The sequence below is a fragment of the Podarcis melisellensis genome, assembly GCF_964234715.1.
Source record: "Podarcis melisellensis genome assembly, chromosome: 8".
Taxonomy (NCBI): Eukaryota; Metazoa; Chordata; class Lepidosauria; order Squamata; family Lacertidae; genus Podarcis; species Podarcis melisellensis.
Window position 1 is genome coordinate 49,297,834 of NC_138540.1, and position 13,928 is coordinate 49,311,761.

General features: G+C 39.8%; 1 protein-coding gene and 1 long non-coding RNA gene across 2 annotated transcripts in view; both read left to right on the plus strand.

The window, feature by feature from the left end:
• The window catches only part of WWOX (WW domain containing oxidoreductase), a 551,988-nt gene that overhangs the window by 204,320 nt on the left and 333,740 nt on the right, over window positions 1–13,928 (plus strand). The window lies entirely within an intron of this gene.
• The window catches only part of LOC309375084, a 1,620-nt gene continuing 1,102 nt past the window's right edge, over window positions 13,411–13,928 (plus strand). The window contains exon 1 of the long non-coding RNA XR_014170809.1: window positions 13,411–13,780. This is a non-coding gene — a long non-coding RNA (uncharacterized lncRNA). The remainder of the gene's footprint in view (window positions 13,781–13,928) is intronic.

Sequence of the window (13,928 nt, forward strand, 5' to 3'; positions counted from 1 at the left end):
TTAGAGGCCTCTCTGACCTTTTAGGGATCTGCAAACTTTTTCATGAACTCTGAAATGGAGGAGAAATAAAATATAATTATTTAACAACACCATACCTGCAAAAAAGATCAAGATAGGTCAAAAGCAATATATGAACTTTCTTGCTTGCTGTATCAATACCCTGTGATGAATTTTTATATTTATATCCTCCCAACTTGTGTGAAATTATGGTGTATGTATACTGCGGATATCCTTTAGATAAATTGGCTGAGTAAAGATGGTACTGGTTATATAGAGAATAAAGTGTAATATGGTCATCTGAATATTTAGATTGTTACCAGGTTAATGAGGCAATTAAGGACCATCACCATGTGGCTTTTGTATCAGATTGGCTTTATGTCAGCAATTTCACTAGCAGGGGGGAATTGCCTTACTGAAATTCAGAGTTTACTTGGCTGCAAATGTTCATGTGACTAAATATGAAGACAAGGCCTTAAACTGGAATCACCAATACCAAGATTTTGTAGCCCTCCCCACAAAAACTGACACCAGATCCAGAGGCACACAGAACGCCATCACCAATCAACCACACCAGACCCAAACCCAGACCCTCTCCACAGATAAATTACAGACACCATCCAGTAGCCAAACCATGGTGGCACCTCCGGATGCTGCACCCCCCTGCAATCCCTACACAGATCTGGCTGACACAGGCCACAAAACCACAGCTCGCCCCTATACACGAAGCCAAGCCAGAGCACAACTAAGTGCAGTACAGCCATCTTCTCAGAAAAACTCTTCACAAAGTTCAAGAGGTCAAGACACAAAGACTTTAGCAACCAATCCACACCTAATGACCCACCTAAGTGGTACTCAGGATATCACTCAAGAAATCACTCAAGATATCCCTCAAGTAATTAAGGAACAAAAGAAGAAAAGGCACACTAGCCTGGGAACTTCCTCTCTGCCCAGAACATTGGAGGCTATACACCACACCCCCTCAACAGTATTTATAGGAACTCAAACACTGAGATCCTGCTCTGTTCCAGTAACAAGAAGCCGAAAGCACCAGCCTGAAGATGACGAGTGAGACCTCGTTGAAACGTCGCCTAGACACCCCAACTTTTACACGGGAAGACACCCGAGGACACCAAAACCTGCATATATATATATATATATATATATATATATATATATAAATTTATTTTAGAGTTTATCAAGTTTGTCATAGTTTATTTGAAATTAAAATATGTGGTCTTCAAATGACCTTACAGTGACTGACCCTCAAAATCTAATCAGTCCAGACTTTCATGAAAATCGACAAATATGTCAGGTGAACCTTTCAGCATCAAAAATTGTTTTAAATATTTCATTTGCGGACCAGGCATAATTTTACACAGAGTCCTTGTGGCTCCAAGGCCGAACAATGTTGTTTTGCTGATGGCAGGGCTGTATACTGGTACATGTTACCATCACAAAATCTTCCACTTTTTGCATTCTAGAAAAGCATTGAATCTACAGGAGTATATTATGTGCATAATCTATTGATTATAATAGACTATGCAAAGTGGCCTTTGGCAGTCAATGCATGGCAAAAAAAAGGCAATGTAAAATGAGAGATAAACAAAACCAGGTTTAAGTCAGCACTGCTTCAAATATTATATTAATAATTAGCATTTCTATAGGGCTTTAGAGAGCTGGTTTGTACACCAGAACTAGGAACCACAGTTTGAATGACTTTTCCAGTTCTAACTTACAGCCAAACCATATCTTTTCTGGTTTGGATCAACTAGGAAGCCAAGAAAGGAACTGAACTGTGAGAGGGGAAAGGGACGATTGTGACCTCGAGGAATTAACTCTAGCTTGGGCATTGTGTTCAAAATACTTTACATGCCTTCTGACAAGTAGCCTTTACACCAATCCTGTAAAGATGGATACAGAATATCACTGCGTGTAAAAACCACATAAGAGGGTTTAGCTGTGATTGTGCATATTTTGGAAGCACCAGTGCAGGTTTAAAGCAAATAATCATGGGGAAACAAATGTATTGTTTTTCCATGGAATTTATCTCTGCACAAATGGCACAATTGTAAAGTAATCCAGAGATTCAACAAGTTTACTCTAAGTAAACTTGTCTTCCACCCCCCCCTCCTAAAAGTTGGGTTGTACAGTCTAATTGGTCATGCTTTGCTTCCCTTCTGGCCCAAATGAGCAAACAAACTAGGCAGGAGATAATATAGTGTTAAATGTGGACTTGGAATTGTGGTGAAAGAAAGAGAGAGAGAGAGAGAGAGAGAGAGAGAGAGAGAGAGAGAGAGAGAGAGAGAGAGAGAGACCATTGTAGTAGCAGTAGATCTACACGCAGCAGCATGTAGCTACTGCACAGTTTGAAATATTAAGCAAAGAACCTTGGTTTCTTATTATGTGTAAATCTTTTAAGAATAAAATAAAATCCTGTGTGAACAGTATAGTTTAGTATACCAAGAACATTGCCTTTACCGTTGCATTTTAACATAGCCATTGTTCATTACATACTTTAAAAAAATGTGTTTTTCCTTTGAATAAATGCTGCTGAATTACTTATTGTTTGTTGAACTGTGACATCTAGGTAAGACTATCATTTAAGACAGGATGATTTATCTCTTATTCAAAGCAAGCTGAACTACTAATAAATAAATAAATAAGCCTCTTTTAATTTTTGACTATTTGAATGCAGTTCAGTATCTGACCCACCAAGGGGAGCTGCAGATTACTGTGGACAGCTCTTTGCTTTCATAAACCAGAAGTGATCAAAAGGGGAGTTTTATTTTCTTCAAAATTTCTTTGCTTGCCTTTCCTGCAGTGAATGTTTTGGGAGTTTTCTTTACTTCTGTGGGAATGAGAAACATCAGGACTTCTATATGTGTAGCCCAGCTGTTGTGATACAGCATTGATATCTCTCTGTGTGTGATGTTAGTGCCTCTGGTACTGGATAATCTGGTACAGAAGTCAATGAACTTAATGCAGTATTGGTAATCCAAGGGAGTTTGAGTTAAATGCTTTTGACATGCAGAATAAAAGTCAAGGGCAAAGCAGACTTTAAATATTCTTTCTGCAGAGCCTGGAATAGCTGTAATTGAATCCTCACATGAAACATATTATCTGAAGTAAAGCTGGCTAGCATCTCATCTCCGAATACCAGAGAGTTAGGGTGTCTTCTCCACACAAATGTTCTTTTGACATTGTTGAACATCAAAACTCCCAGATAATTCATAATGAAAATGCAGACATTCTACGGTATCTACCAAAGCAGGATAAACTTTGTATACAGAAAGTTATAACTCCTACTGGTGCTTCAGCAGCTGGCACAGTATGATGTTTGCATCATGGGTTATTATTTGTTATTTTGGTGCAGATGTAATTCAAGGAGTGGCACTTTAATCACCTTAATCAGTGAACATTTTAACCTTTGTTTAATAATAATAATAATAATAATAATAATAATAATAATAATAATAATAATTTATCCCCTGCCCATTTGGCTAGGTTTCCCCAGCAACTCTTGAGATTTTGAGGTTCCATTGATGCTTCAAGTATAAATGCATCTTTTGAAGCCTACAGCGTAGACAGTGCATCAAACAGGTTGAATAGAAACTTAGAGCATAGGAGTATCAACAATGTGGCTTGCCTTGGAGCAGGATGACAGATGACCTGACACTCTGTCACTTCCCTTCTAGGTCTGTTCTCCTCATTTGGCAAGTAAGCCGTATATTAATTAATTAAGTAAGTAATAACAATAATATGACTTGTGCATCATCCTTGCAAGTATCAAGAAGCCTGTTTGCCTTTCTCACAGTCCTACCTAGATTACCTTGTTTTTCTCAGGCACATCATCCTGTTCTGCACGGTTTATGAAAGCAAAGAGCTGTCCAGAGAAATCTGCAGCTCCCCTTGGTGGGTCAGACACTGAACTGCATTCAAATGGTCAAAAATTAAGAGAGACTTATTTATTAGTGGTTCAGCTTGCCTGTGTCAAATGATCGGCTCACCTAGATGTCATAGTTTAAGAAGTAATCCAGGAGCAGTTACTGTAAAACTTGAAAGACATCTAATAAAAATGATTGACAGAAGATTCAGAACAGAACTCTAGGACAACCATACAGTACATGTCTTTCCACAATACATAATAACTATATGGAATTCACTGTATGCAATTTGGTGATGGTCACAATCTTAAGTAGCTTTAGAAGGAGAATAGAAAATTCATTCACAGAGATAGATCTGTTACTGGCTATTTACCCCTGGTAGTTAAATTGAACATCCAGATTTAAAGGCAACATGCCACTGAATACCAATTTTGTGGCAGTGATTTATCTTCATGCTTTGCCCATGGACCTCATAGAAACATCAGTAGAAACAGGATGGGCCTGGGTGGATCTTTGAGCTCCTTCATTAGGATCCTTCTCATGTAGTTATCCTTTCCCCAAATGTAGGGCTACAGTTTTCTTCTGTCCTCCCTCAGTTCTGCTCCCCCTTCCATGCAAATGCAACAGCAGTAGTTTTCACCTCATCTGCTGGTCATACCACCTACCCTGTATGCATTATGTAGTCCAGGGGTTGTCAACCTGGTCCCTGTTGTTGTTTAGTCATTTAGTCGTGCCCAACTCTTTGTGACCCCATGAACCAGAACATGCCAGGCATTCCTGTCTTCCACTGCCTCCCACAGTTTGGTCAAACTCATGCTGGTAGCTTCGAGAACACTATCCAACCATCTCGTCCTCTGTCATCCCCTTCTACTTGTGCCCTCCATCTTTCCCAACATCAGGGTCTTTTCCAGGGAGTCTTCTCTTCTCATGAGGTGGCCAAAGTATTGGAGCCTCAGCTTCACGATCTGTCCTTCCAGTGAGCACTCAGGGCTGATTTCCTTCAACCTGGTCCCTACCACCCACTAGTTTCAGGATTCTAGGTGGGCAGTAGGGGGTTCTACGGCACAAGCTGAATCCTCCTTCCATCGAGAACTGATGGGCGGTAAGGAAATTTTACCATCAAGAAAGATGCATTAGTGGGCGGTAGGTATAAAATGGTTGACTACCCCTGATGTAGTCAACTCAACAAACTTTGATGGATATAAATGTCTGTTCAATTATCTGGATAATATACCCTTTAGCTGATCAGCTTGTACAATCTTCTCATTGACAAAGTCCTTCCAGATCCTGCAAAGTGACCAAAGACGTACAACATTTTTCACCCTATGTCAGGCAGCCAAACTTCAGTATTTTGTGCTAAGTACCATTTACCTAGGCAACAGACCAGTTGGGATGGTAGAGTACAAAGAACAGTGCACATAAATTAAGTGGCACAATGAAAAAGAAAATAAGGATTGGCTGGAGGTAGAGGGTAGTTCTTTATTATGTGGATTGAAAACTGGAAGGGCAGTAATAAGTTATATTTTGAATGTTGTGCTTTATCACCTTCAAGTGTAGGTAAATCAAATTCAGAGAAGATTGCTCTGTGAATCAAGTAAGGACACTTTAAAAAATAAATAAATTCGTACACTGCACTTAAGTTGTTTTTGTCATTGTGACAGATCCGGAGCTGCACGCCTTGTCATTTTGAAATCACAGCCAAGTTTGTATTATATTTATTTGTTGTGCTACCTTTTAAAAAAGACTTTCCACACAGTGTGTTGCTTTTGGAACATAACTCCAGCCACCAAATTGCATTGTGAATTTTGTTCATTTGTTGTTTTAAACATTAGTATACCACCATTCAACCAACTCTTCCCAGTGCAGTTCATTATAATATAATACATCAAAATTCCAAACAGCTCAATACAAAAATCACCAACAGTTTAAAGGTGTTAGAATTTTGAAAAGCGAGGAGAATGAAAGGACTTTGCCTGGTGCGAAAAGAACAGCCAAGTGGCTACCAGGCAAGCCTCTCTGGGGAAGGAATTCTGCAGATAGGGTGCTACCACTGGGCAGACCCTTTCCTTACTGGCTGCTACCAGCTTCACTAGATTGTTGTTGTCTACATGGGAGGAGGAAGAAAATCCATCTGTAAACAGTGACCCAGCAAATGACCAAGTAGTGGAGGAGGCAACTGTGAGTATGTAAGTCTCTGTCTCCTCTGGACCTTTGCTGGGGACTGGATGTAGGACCTTGTACATGCTAAGTGTGTGTTGGACCCTTGCTGGGTTAACAGCTCTCTACTGAGCTTTGCATCAGTAGCAGAACTCCCTTGCTGAGCCCCAGTTTCCCCACAATAAGTGCCTCATGGACAGCTGCTATGGCAAGAGTTTTTTTGTGGCTTGATATATGAGCAGAGCAATTAATTATATGTCAGCATGTTTGTAGTTGATAGGAAAGCAGGTATCCAGTGCTAGCAGATGTAGACCATGAGTTGGAGTGTTGTACCCTGTCTTTGTAAATGGGAAATCTGGGTCCAATCCTTATTCAGTTTATCTTGAGCAAGTCATAATTTGCCCTGTATATCTATTGAATTATTCACCTCTCGAGCACACCAGGCACTCCTTTTAACAGCCTTAAATGTTTTCTAGAAAGACATGGCTATTATCCAGATGCCTTCCAGAGCATGTACCTGCCAATCACTTAGACCTCATTTATTTCCTGTTTACAGGCCTTGGCTTTCTCCTTCCCAAAACCATGCTTGCAGACTAGCTTTCTCAAGGCTACCAAATGGGTGTTCCTGGCTAATCATTAGCCACAGCACTTAGCCATGGGCAGGGATGCAGGCCAGCAATGGGGGAAGCCAGAGGGAAACAGTAGTTAAGTTGCAACATAACTGTGTGCAGATAGTGCCAGAAGTGAAGCAGCTAATGCTAAAGTTGCCCCAGGAGTAGAATTGAGATAAGAAAGGGTACTCAGTGAGAAGAGAGAAGGAATGTATGATGAGCTCGTTATTAAAAGGAAACAAAAGCTCTAGGAGCCAAAAGAACATTCAGGTCACTTATGCAGCAGGTTTTATCTTCACACACTTTTATTATAGTATACAACATGATGTCATTTAGATTTTTTATGGCAACGGTTGTGTTAGCCTTGTCGACTATTTTTACTGGCCTTTTTTACTGTCACATTTGCTTCAGATGCCTAATTTTATGTTATTGCAATGATGTTCCACACTGTGTTCAAAGAATCAATACAAGTCCAAGCACCGTTCCGTGGAGATCACATTATATGAGTTTAATAACGTACAATATGGGCTTTGATGTATATGCAGGTTGTGTTTCCCAGGGTTTTTCTTTCTCCTTTTTTTAAAAAAAAAAACTACGATGAAATTCTTTTGAGTAGTGTTTATTCTTTTTGTCAGCACACTTTATAATATCAAAGCCTTTCCAGAGGAGTGTAGGACTACTGAGTTATGTTTGGGTCATGTTTTGCTGTGCGCCCTTTAATACTGTAGCTTTAGAAATGCAATTTTCAGCCTCTGCTTATTAGAATATGATAAAGTATTCCTGGTCTATGTCCAGCTCCACTAATCTCCAGACTACACTTCATGAATTAGGCATGAAGATTTTAGTCAATGTGCTTTCAAAGACCAATGTTTAGGGAATCATGGATTTTCTACAAGCTGAGGGAGAAATCTATAATAGGAGGAACTGATTTTCAGACATCATATTCGTTGGAAGAAATGACCACTTTCTGGCTTAGAAACAGAAGAGAACACATTTATTAGAATGCTGACAATCTGGTTAAAATGTACTGTACACTTTTAAGAAAGAAAAGCTGTAGCTTTTTAAAATGCTGGGTAACTGCTCCACAGAGCCTGCTACTGCCTCATAATATCAGGTCCATTTATTCTTGTAATTTTCAAGAAGTTGCTTACAAATTAAGTAAATTTGGTCATGCTTAACCCTGTTACCTCTGTCCCCTGCTATAATTACCAGCCATACTGGTAAGCCCATAATCCTGGTCTCCCAAGGACATCTGCAGGTAAAAGAAGCCATTAGCAGCAATCCGTTTTATACATGAAATGGGGAATGCCCGTGAAAATTTCCCACCCTTTTGGCACAACAGTCCCTTTCACTGCAAAACCATTTTTTTAAATGTCTTTTTTAAAAAAAGGCTGATAATTCAGTATTATATGCACATATATATTGTACAAAGTAGCAAATCAAAATCTTAGGTCTAGTTTATTTGTTATTATGCATACATATTTTTTAATACCATAGCTATTGTGTATAGCATGGACAACCCACAGGCTTCATACAGGCCTTCATTGTGCTTTGCATGGATGTCGAAGACACTCCCACTACCTCCCAATTTCTTCTATTTGCTGTTGAATTTTGGTGCCCAACCCATCATGCAGGCTATTAGGTGGGCTCTTCAGAACACAGTTGCCATGGGGAGAAAAGTGCTCAGGGATGGTACTCTCCATTCACTTACTTCCTGATTGCAGCTATATTCCCTCAGGTCACTAAACATCTTTTTAGCTGGCTTGAAGGAAGCACAATTGGAATGGAGAAAGATGTGTGCAGGAAGTCGTCCTCCCCCCCCCCCTTGTACCTCAGTCTCCATATAAATCAAACTTAGACTGTGAGGAGTGCAGTCATGATTGAGAGAAGGGTACACAGAGAAGGTTTATCTCCTCCTCCTCAAGAGTGTGTGTGTAGGTGAGCCCAGACCCTACCCACCATTGGCTCTAGCCATACCCAGTGGCATGTGATGCCCACTTTCCACCTACTGTTGCTTGTGGTCCATGGGGCAAAAATACCTAGTGCATAGGAACATTCAACACTAGATCTGCTCAAAGTAGACCCATTGATGTAAGTAACTTACTCATTTGCAGAGCATTTCTTCTGGGTGCATTTCTTCTTTTATTTAGTTTAATAAAACCCATTGATAGCTATGAATAAATTCATGTAACAATAAACTTAGTTCATGTAACCTAGGCTTTATATAAAGTGCTTTAATCTATTATCCATCCTATCACTTGCTAGGCATTGTACAGAATGCAGAAGTGATATGGATTCCTTGACCCAAAAGCTTATACTTGGGTCTGAGTCACAAACATTCAAGAGTTTCCATCATAAAAATCAAACCCACAGCTTTGAGTGACCAGCCACAAGCCCAGTGTAAAATGTTAGAGAATAGATCCTAAGTACATAGCAATGAGGATAGAAAAGTGAGAATTATTAATAAATTATTATTATATTTTTATCCCACCCTCATAGGAGTTTAGGGAAGTGTATTGTTTCCTCCCACTAGCTTTATTCTCACAATTACCCTGCTGGTTGTAGTGGTATCTTCAAGATTAATTTATTGTGGCATAAGACTTTGTGGTATAAGAGTTCATTTCATCAGAGCCTATACTGGAAGACATACTGTATACACAGTTCTGGAGGTAGGCATAGGGAGGAGTGAGGTCAGAAGGAAGTGATATTTATAAAGGACAGATGGTGACAAATAAAAACATTTACATGGTTCCATTGGTGCAATTCACAATGTGCTGTTGGTGATAACACTGAAACTCGCTGGCATAGGTAAGCTTTCATATATGAAGTAGAATTAAAACCCATAATCTCAATTCAGACGACAGGTGATAGAAATGAATTTCCTGATAAACTGATTTTATGCTGGAGTTTCCCTTTGATGTTTCATTGATTCAGAATGGCTACTTGAAGGCTAGCGGCATTCTGTAAGGCTAAAATGTCCTCTTATGAAGTCTGTCCTTTCAGATGCCTGACTTGTGTTCATTTATTCTTTTCCATGGAGGCTGACCAGTTTGTCATTAGTGGGACACAGAAGGGCATTCATTGCTGATAGATGATGATGTATGTCACAATGGAAGATGAGCAGGTGAACCCTCTGCTGTTGCAGCTGACTTTATTAGATATGAGGTCAGAGTTGGCATCTAGTTGTGTCGCTGTTATGTGGCCTGTTGTTGCTGGTGAAGAGCATTTTTAAGTTAGTCTCCAAGCAAGAATGGTCCTATACCTGAGACCTGCAAAGGGGAAAGTGCCATTGTCTGGGATGGATTGTAGATCATTGTAGTTCATAAGGCCTTCTCTGCAGTGGCAGCCATACTATGAAACCATCTCCCTTTAAAAGTTATGAATAATTTGTTAGCTTTGATTAATTTTATTTCATGAAATTTATATATGAGTTGATTGTAAGAAAACCTCCAAGCAGTTTACTGTGCAACTTACAGTTTACCCGACCAGAGAGGTGATCAATGCCTCTTTACAAGAGGGGATGGTCCCTGCATGTTTGAAGGAGGAAGTGGTAAAACCACTCCTTAAGAAACCTTCCCTGGATTTGGAAAACCTAACTAACTACCAGCCAGCTGCTAATTTCCCTTTACTGAGCAAGGTTCTGGAGTGAGTGGTCGCAGACCAGATCCAAGTGCTTTGGGAAGAAACTGATTTTCTAGATCCATTTCTATCGGTAAAGTAAACCCACTATGTATATTGGTCTAGGCTTTAAAATTATGGAAGTTGTGGTGACATTTCTTGAGTGCCACCTGTCTACGAGGCAAGATAAAATTGTCATCAATTCATCTGACCTCTACATTGTCACCTAGTTAACTCCATGGCTGAATGGCAGTTTTAACTTGTGTCTACACTCTCTGAAACTGGCACTCTAGTCACTGCTATAAATTTTGACTCTTAATTAATTTACAGAGTATGTAGTTGCTGTTTCTCAGTGATTAATCATGTTTTTAATATGTTGTATAGGATTTGGATGGTAGAGAGTATTTTGGTGGCCTTTAAATCTGTTTTAAAAAGGTTAATATTTTAAGCAGGGAGAAGACTACAGCCAACAAATGACTCATAAGAACTGTGGAAGTTTTCATCTTGATATGGTGCAATAATCTGTGTTCTCAGTTGAAGAATGTAGCGGAGTTGAGTTTCCAGTGTCAAGTTCTTCAGGGAAGGTGAAGTAGTGTTCTGAAGCTTCATGAACCATGTCTGTGCTGAATATACTGACAGAACTAAGCAAACATGAAGTCATCCTAATTACTGATGAGCAAAGGGACATTTTTCCACTGCATTCCTTTCCCCTTTTTATAAAAGGCAGGATGCTATTGTTGTAGCTCTGAGAGCCCCCAGGCTGCTCAGAAAACAGGCAAAAAAATCAATAACCCACTTGTTGAGGATAAGTGAATTAGCTTGTGTTGAATGTAACCGAGTACCTGAACACTTCACTGAGCAGCTTTGGTTTTGTGAGAAAAGAGAATTGTAAGGATTGTCTTGCTGTGGCTGGGACTGGTGCTGATTTCTGATTAATCATGCCAAATAAGGAGGAGTTGCCTGTTTATCCTGGGTACTAATGTGGGATTTTGTTCTCTTTCTCTATCTTTCTTTGCACAGTTCAGCTCTCTGAGCAGAATTATCTCTAATCCAAGCTTCATTATTAAATGCCTTGGTAAAAATAAAAATAAAAGCCTCATAGAAAGAGGTATAAATTAAAATTATGTTGTACTGCATTTAACTACAGACCAGATCCTGCAGTCCAACTTTATTTTTCTCACTGATGAGTATCTGTGGGAAAGTTGCAGCCAGGATGAACAGTATGTCCTTGTCTTAGGTGTTAGTCTTGAATGCATCCTCCCTCCGCTGCCAGTTTCATTGTTGGTTTGATCTTGATTGTGTGTTTGGGTAGGGGTGGAATCCTATGCAAAGAGATTGCATGAAAAGCTGGGAACATTTCAAAAGTCAGTGCTCTGTTGGCTCTAAAGCCAAGACAGATAGGCTTTGAATGGTTTTATGGCAACCAAAGCCGGTTTGTGGAATCATTTCAGTAAATAACATTTAACAAAAGCTAATCCAGGTAAACTGTCTCCTACAAGATGTTCAGACCAAGCTACAAAAAAAGAAAAAAGAAATGAAAAGTTTTGAAGAACTTTTGGGAATAGAGTATTTGGTTGGCTATTAATTCTTCTCTGGCGATCACTCCTAGCCGCGTAAGATTGTCTTCCATAAACACAGTTTTAACAATGAGTCCGTAAGTGACTGTGGAGACCAATTCTGGATCCACACGTCCTTCCACAGTGGGGACATTGGTTTCCGGGTGGGAGTTCATCAGGGTGTGGATTTGCCAAGCATGCCTTCCTCTTATCACGTTTCTCCCTTGCGTCCTGAGTTTGAGTGTCTTCAAAGCCCATGACACCTTAGGTAAAGCCTGTTCTCCAACTAGAGCGCTGGCAGGCCAGTGTTTCCCAGTTGTCAGTGTTTATACTACTTTTAAAAGATTTGCCTTGAAACAGTCTTTAAACCTCTTTTGTTGACCACCAGCATTACGCTTTCCATTTTTAAGTTTGGAATAGAGTAGTTGCTTTGCAAGACGATCATCAGGCACCCACACAACATGACCAGTCCAACAAAGTTGATGTTGAAGAATCATTGCTTCAACACTGATGATCTTTGCTTCTTCCAGTACACTGATATTAGTTCGCCTGTCTTCCCAAGTGATGTGCAAAATTTTCCGGAGACACCATTGATGGAATCTTTTGAGGAGTTAGAGATGGCGTAGTCCATGTTTCACAAGTACCGGTATATAGTAAAGTTGGTAGTACAATAGCTTTGTAAACAAGCATTTTGGTTTCCCTGTGAATGTCCCGGTCCTCAAACACTCTGCACTTCAGTCAGGAGAAAGCTGCACTTGCAGAGCTCAGGTGATGCTGGATTTCAGCATCAGTGTTGGCCCTTGTGGAAAGATAACTGCCTAGGTAGGAGAAGTGATCAACATTTTCCAACGTTGAGTGATAGGCCAAGCTTTCGTAAGCTTCTGCAAATATATTTAGGATAGTTTGGAGGTCATCCTCTGAACATGCACACACTACGTTATCATCAGCATACTGAAGCTCTATGACAGAAGTTACAGTAACCTTACTCTTTGCTTTCAGCCTGCTCAGATTTATATCCAGCTTTATATCCAGCTTTCTTCCATCATGGAATACAACATGACACTTTCCCACCATAGCACTCACCCATCCCTTCTTATGAACACAGGAAGAAGAGAGATACTTTTGGAGCTCCTCACAATTCCCTCTTTTTAAAACTACCCTGAACAATTTGGCATCATCAGAAAACTTCACCACTCACTGCTCATGTAACGTTCCTTCTTGATTTAATGGAAAGTTTTTATTGTCTGGGGGAGGGGGAGGTTGATCGGTGTTAAATTACTTTAGTAGTGCCTTAAAAATGGCGTGTGTTTTCTGTGTGTGGTTTTTTAGTCCCTCGTGAATATTTGAGCTATCTTAAACCTAGGGTTTTTGTCTTTTTTTGTTCATGTTTTTATCATGTATTTTGTGTTTTTATATTGTACTTCTATGTTTTAAACTGCCCTGAGATCTATGGGTGAAGTGTGGTATACAAATTTAATAAATAATAATAATAATAGGGGGCATGGTGGAAAGCGCAATACACACTTTTCTGGGAACTCAGTCCGGTTTATTTCTGAGTTCTTTTGTACAGGATTGCACTGTTAGAAAACTACCTTTTGAAACTTGGCATTGTATAGTTTAGAAATCAGAAGATCCACAGTTAGGTGTATATGTATACTCTTGCAGAGAGACATATAACTGCATCCCACCCACCCCTTGGTTTTTATTTATATCGAAGTTTAGCCTCTCAGGGTGATGCTTATGAATAGTTGTATGGGGCAAGCACATCAGAAGTAGCTAGATCGTAGTCTGCAGAGGTCAGTTGCAATGTCATGGTCCTATGGCATGTTCTTGGCAGTTGGTTTTCTGCCTCCCTTTCAAAGGAAAGAGCTATGACCACACTGCTGAACTGTTTTATTCATGGCAGCTTATTATAAAACTTGCTATCTTACTACCGTTTTTCCATCTACAAAGCGTGTTCTCATTAAAGGAGAGCACGGGTTGCGGATGGGGCCAAACAAGACACCCTCATGGTTGTCAGGCAAGTTAGATTCAAGGGCTTGGATCAGATTGGTGGATGGAGTTACTGGGGTAAAATTGATGTTGCCAATTTTAGGGGTGGG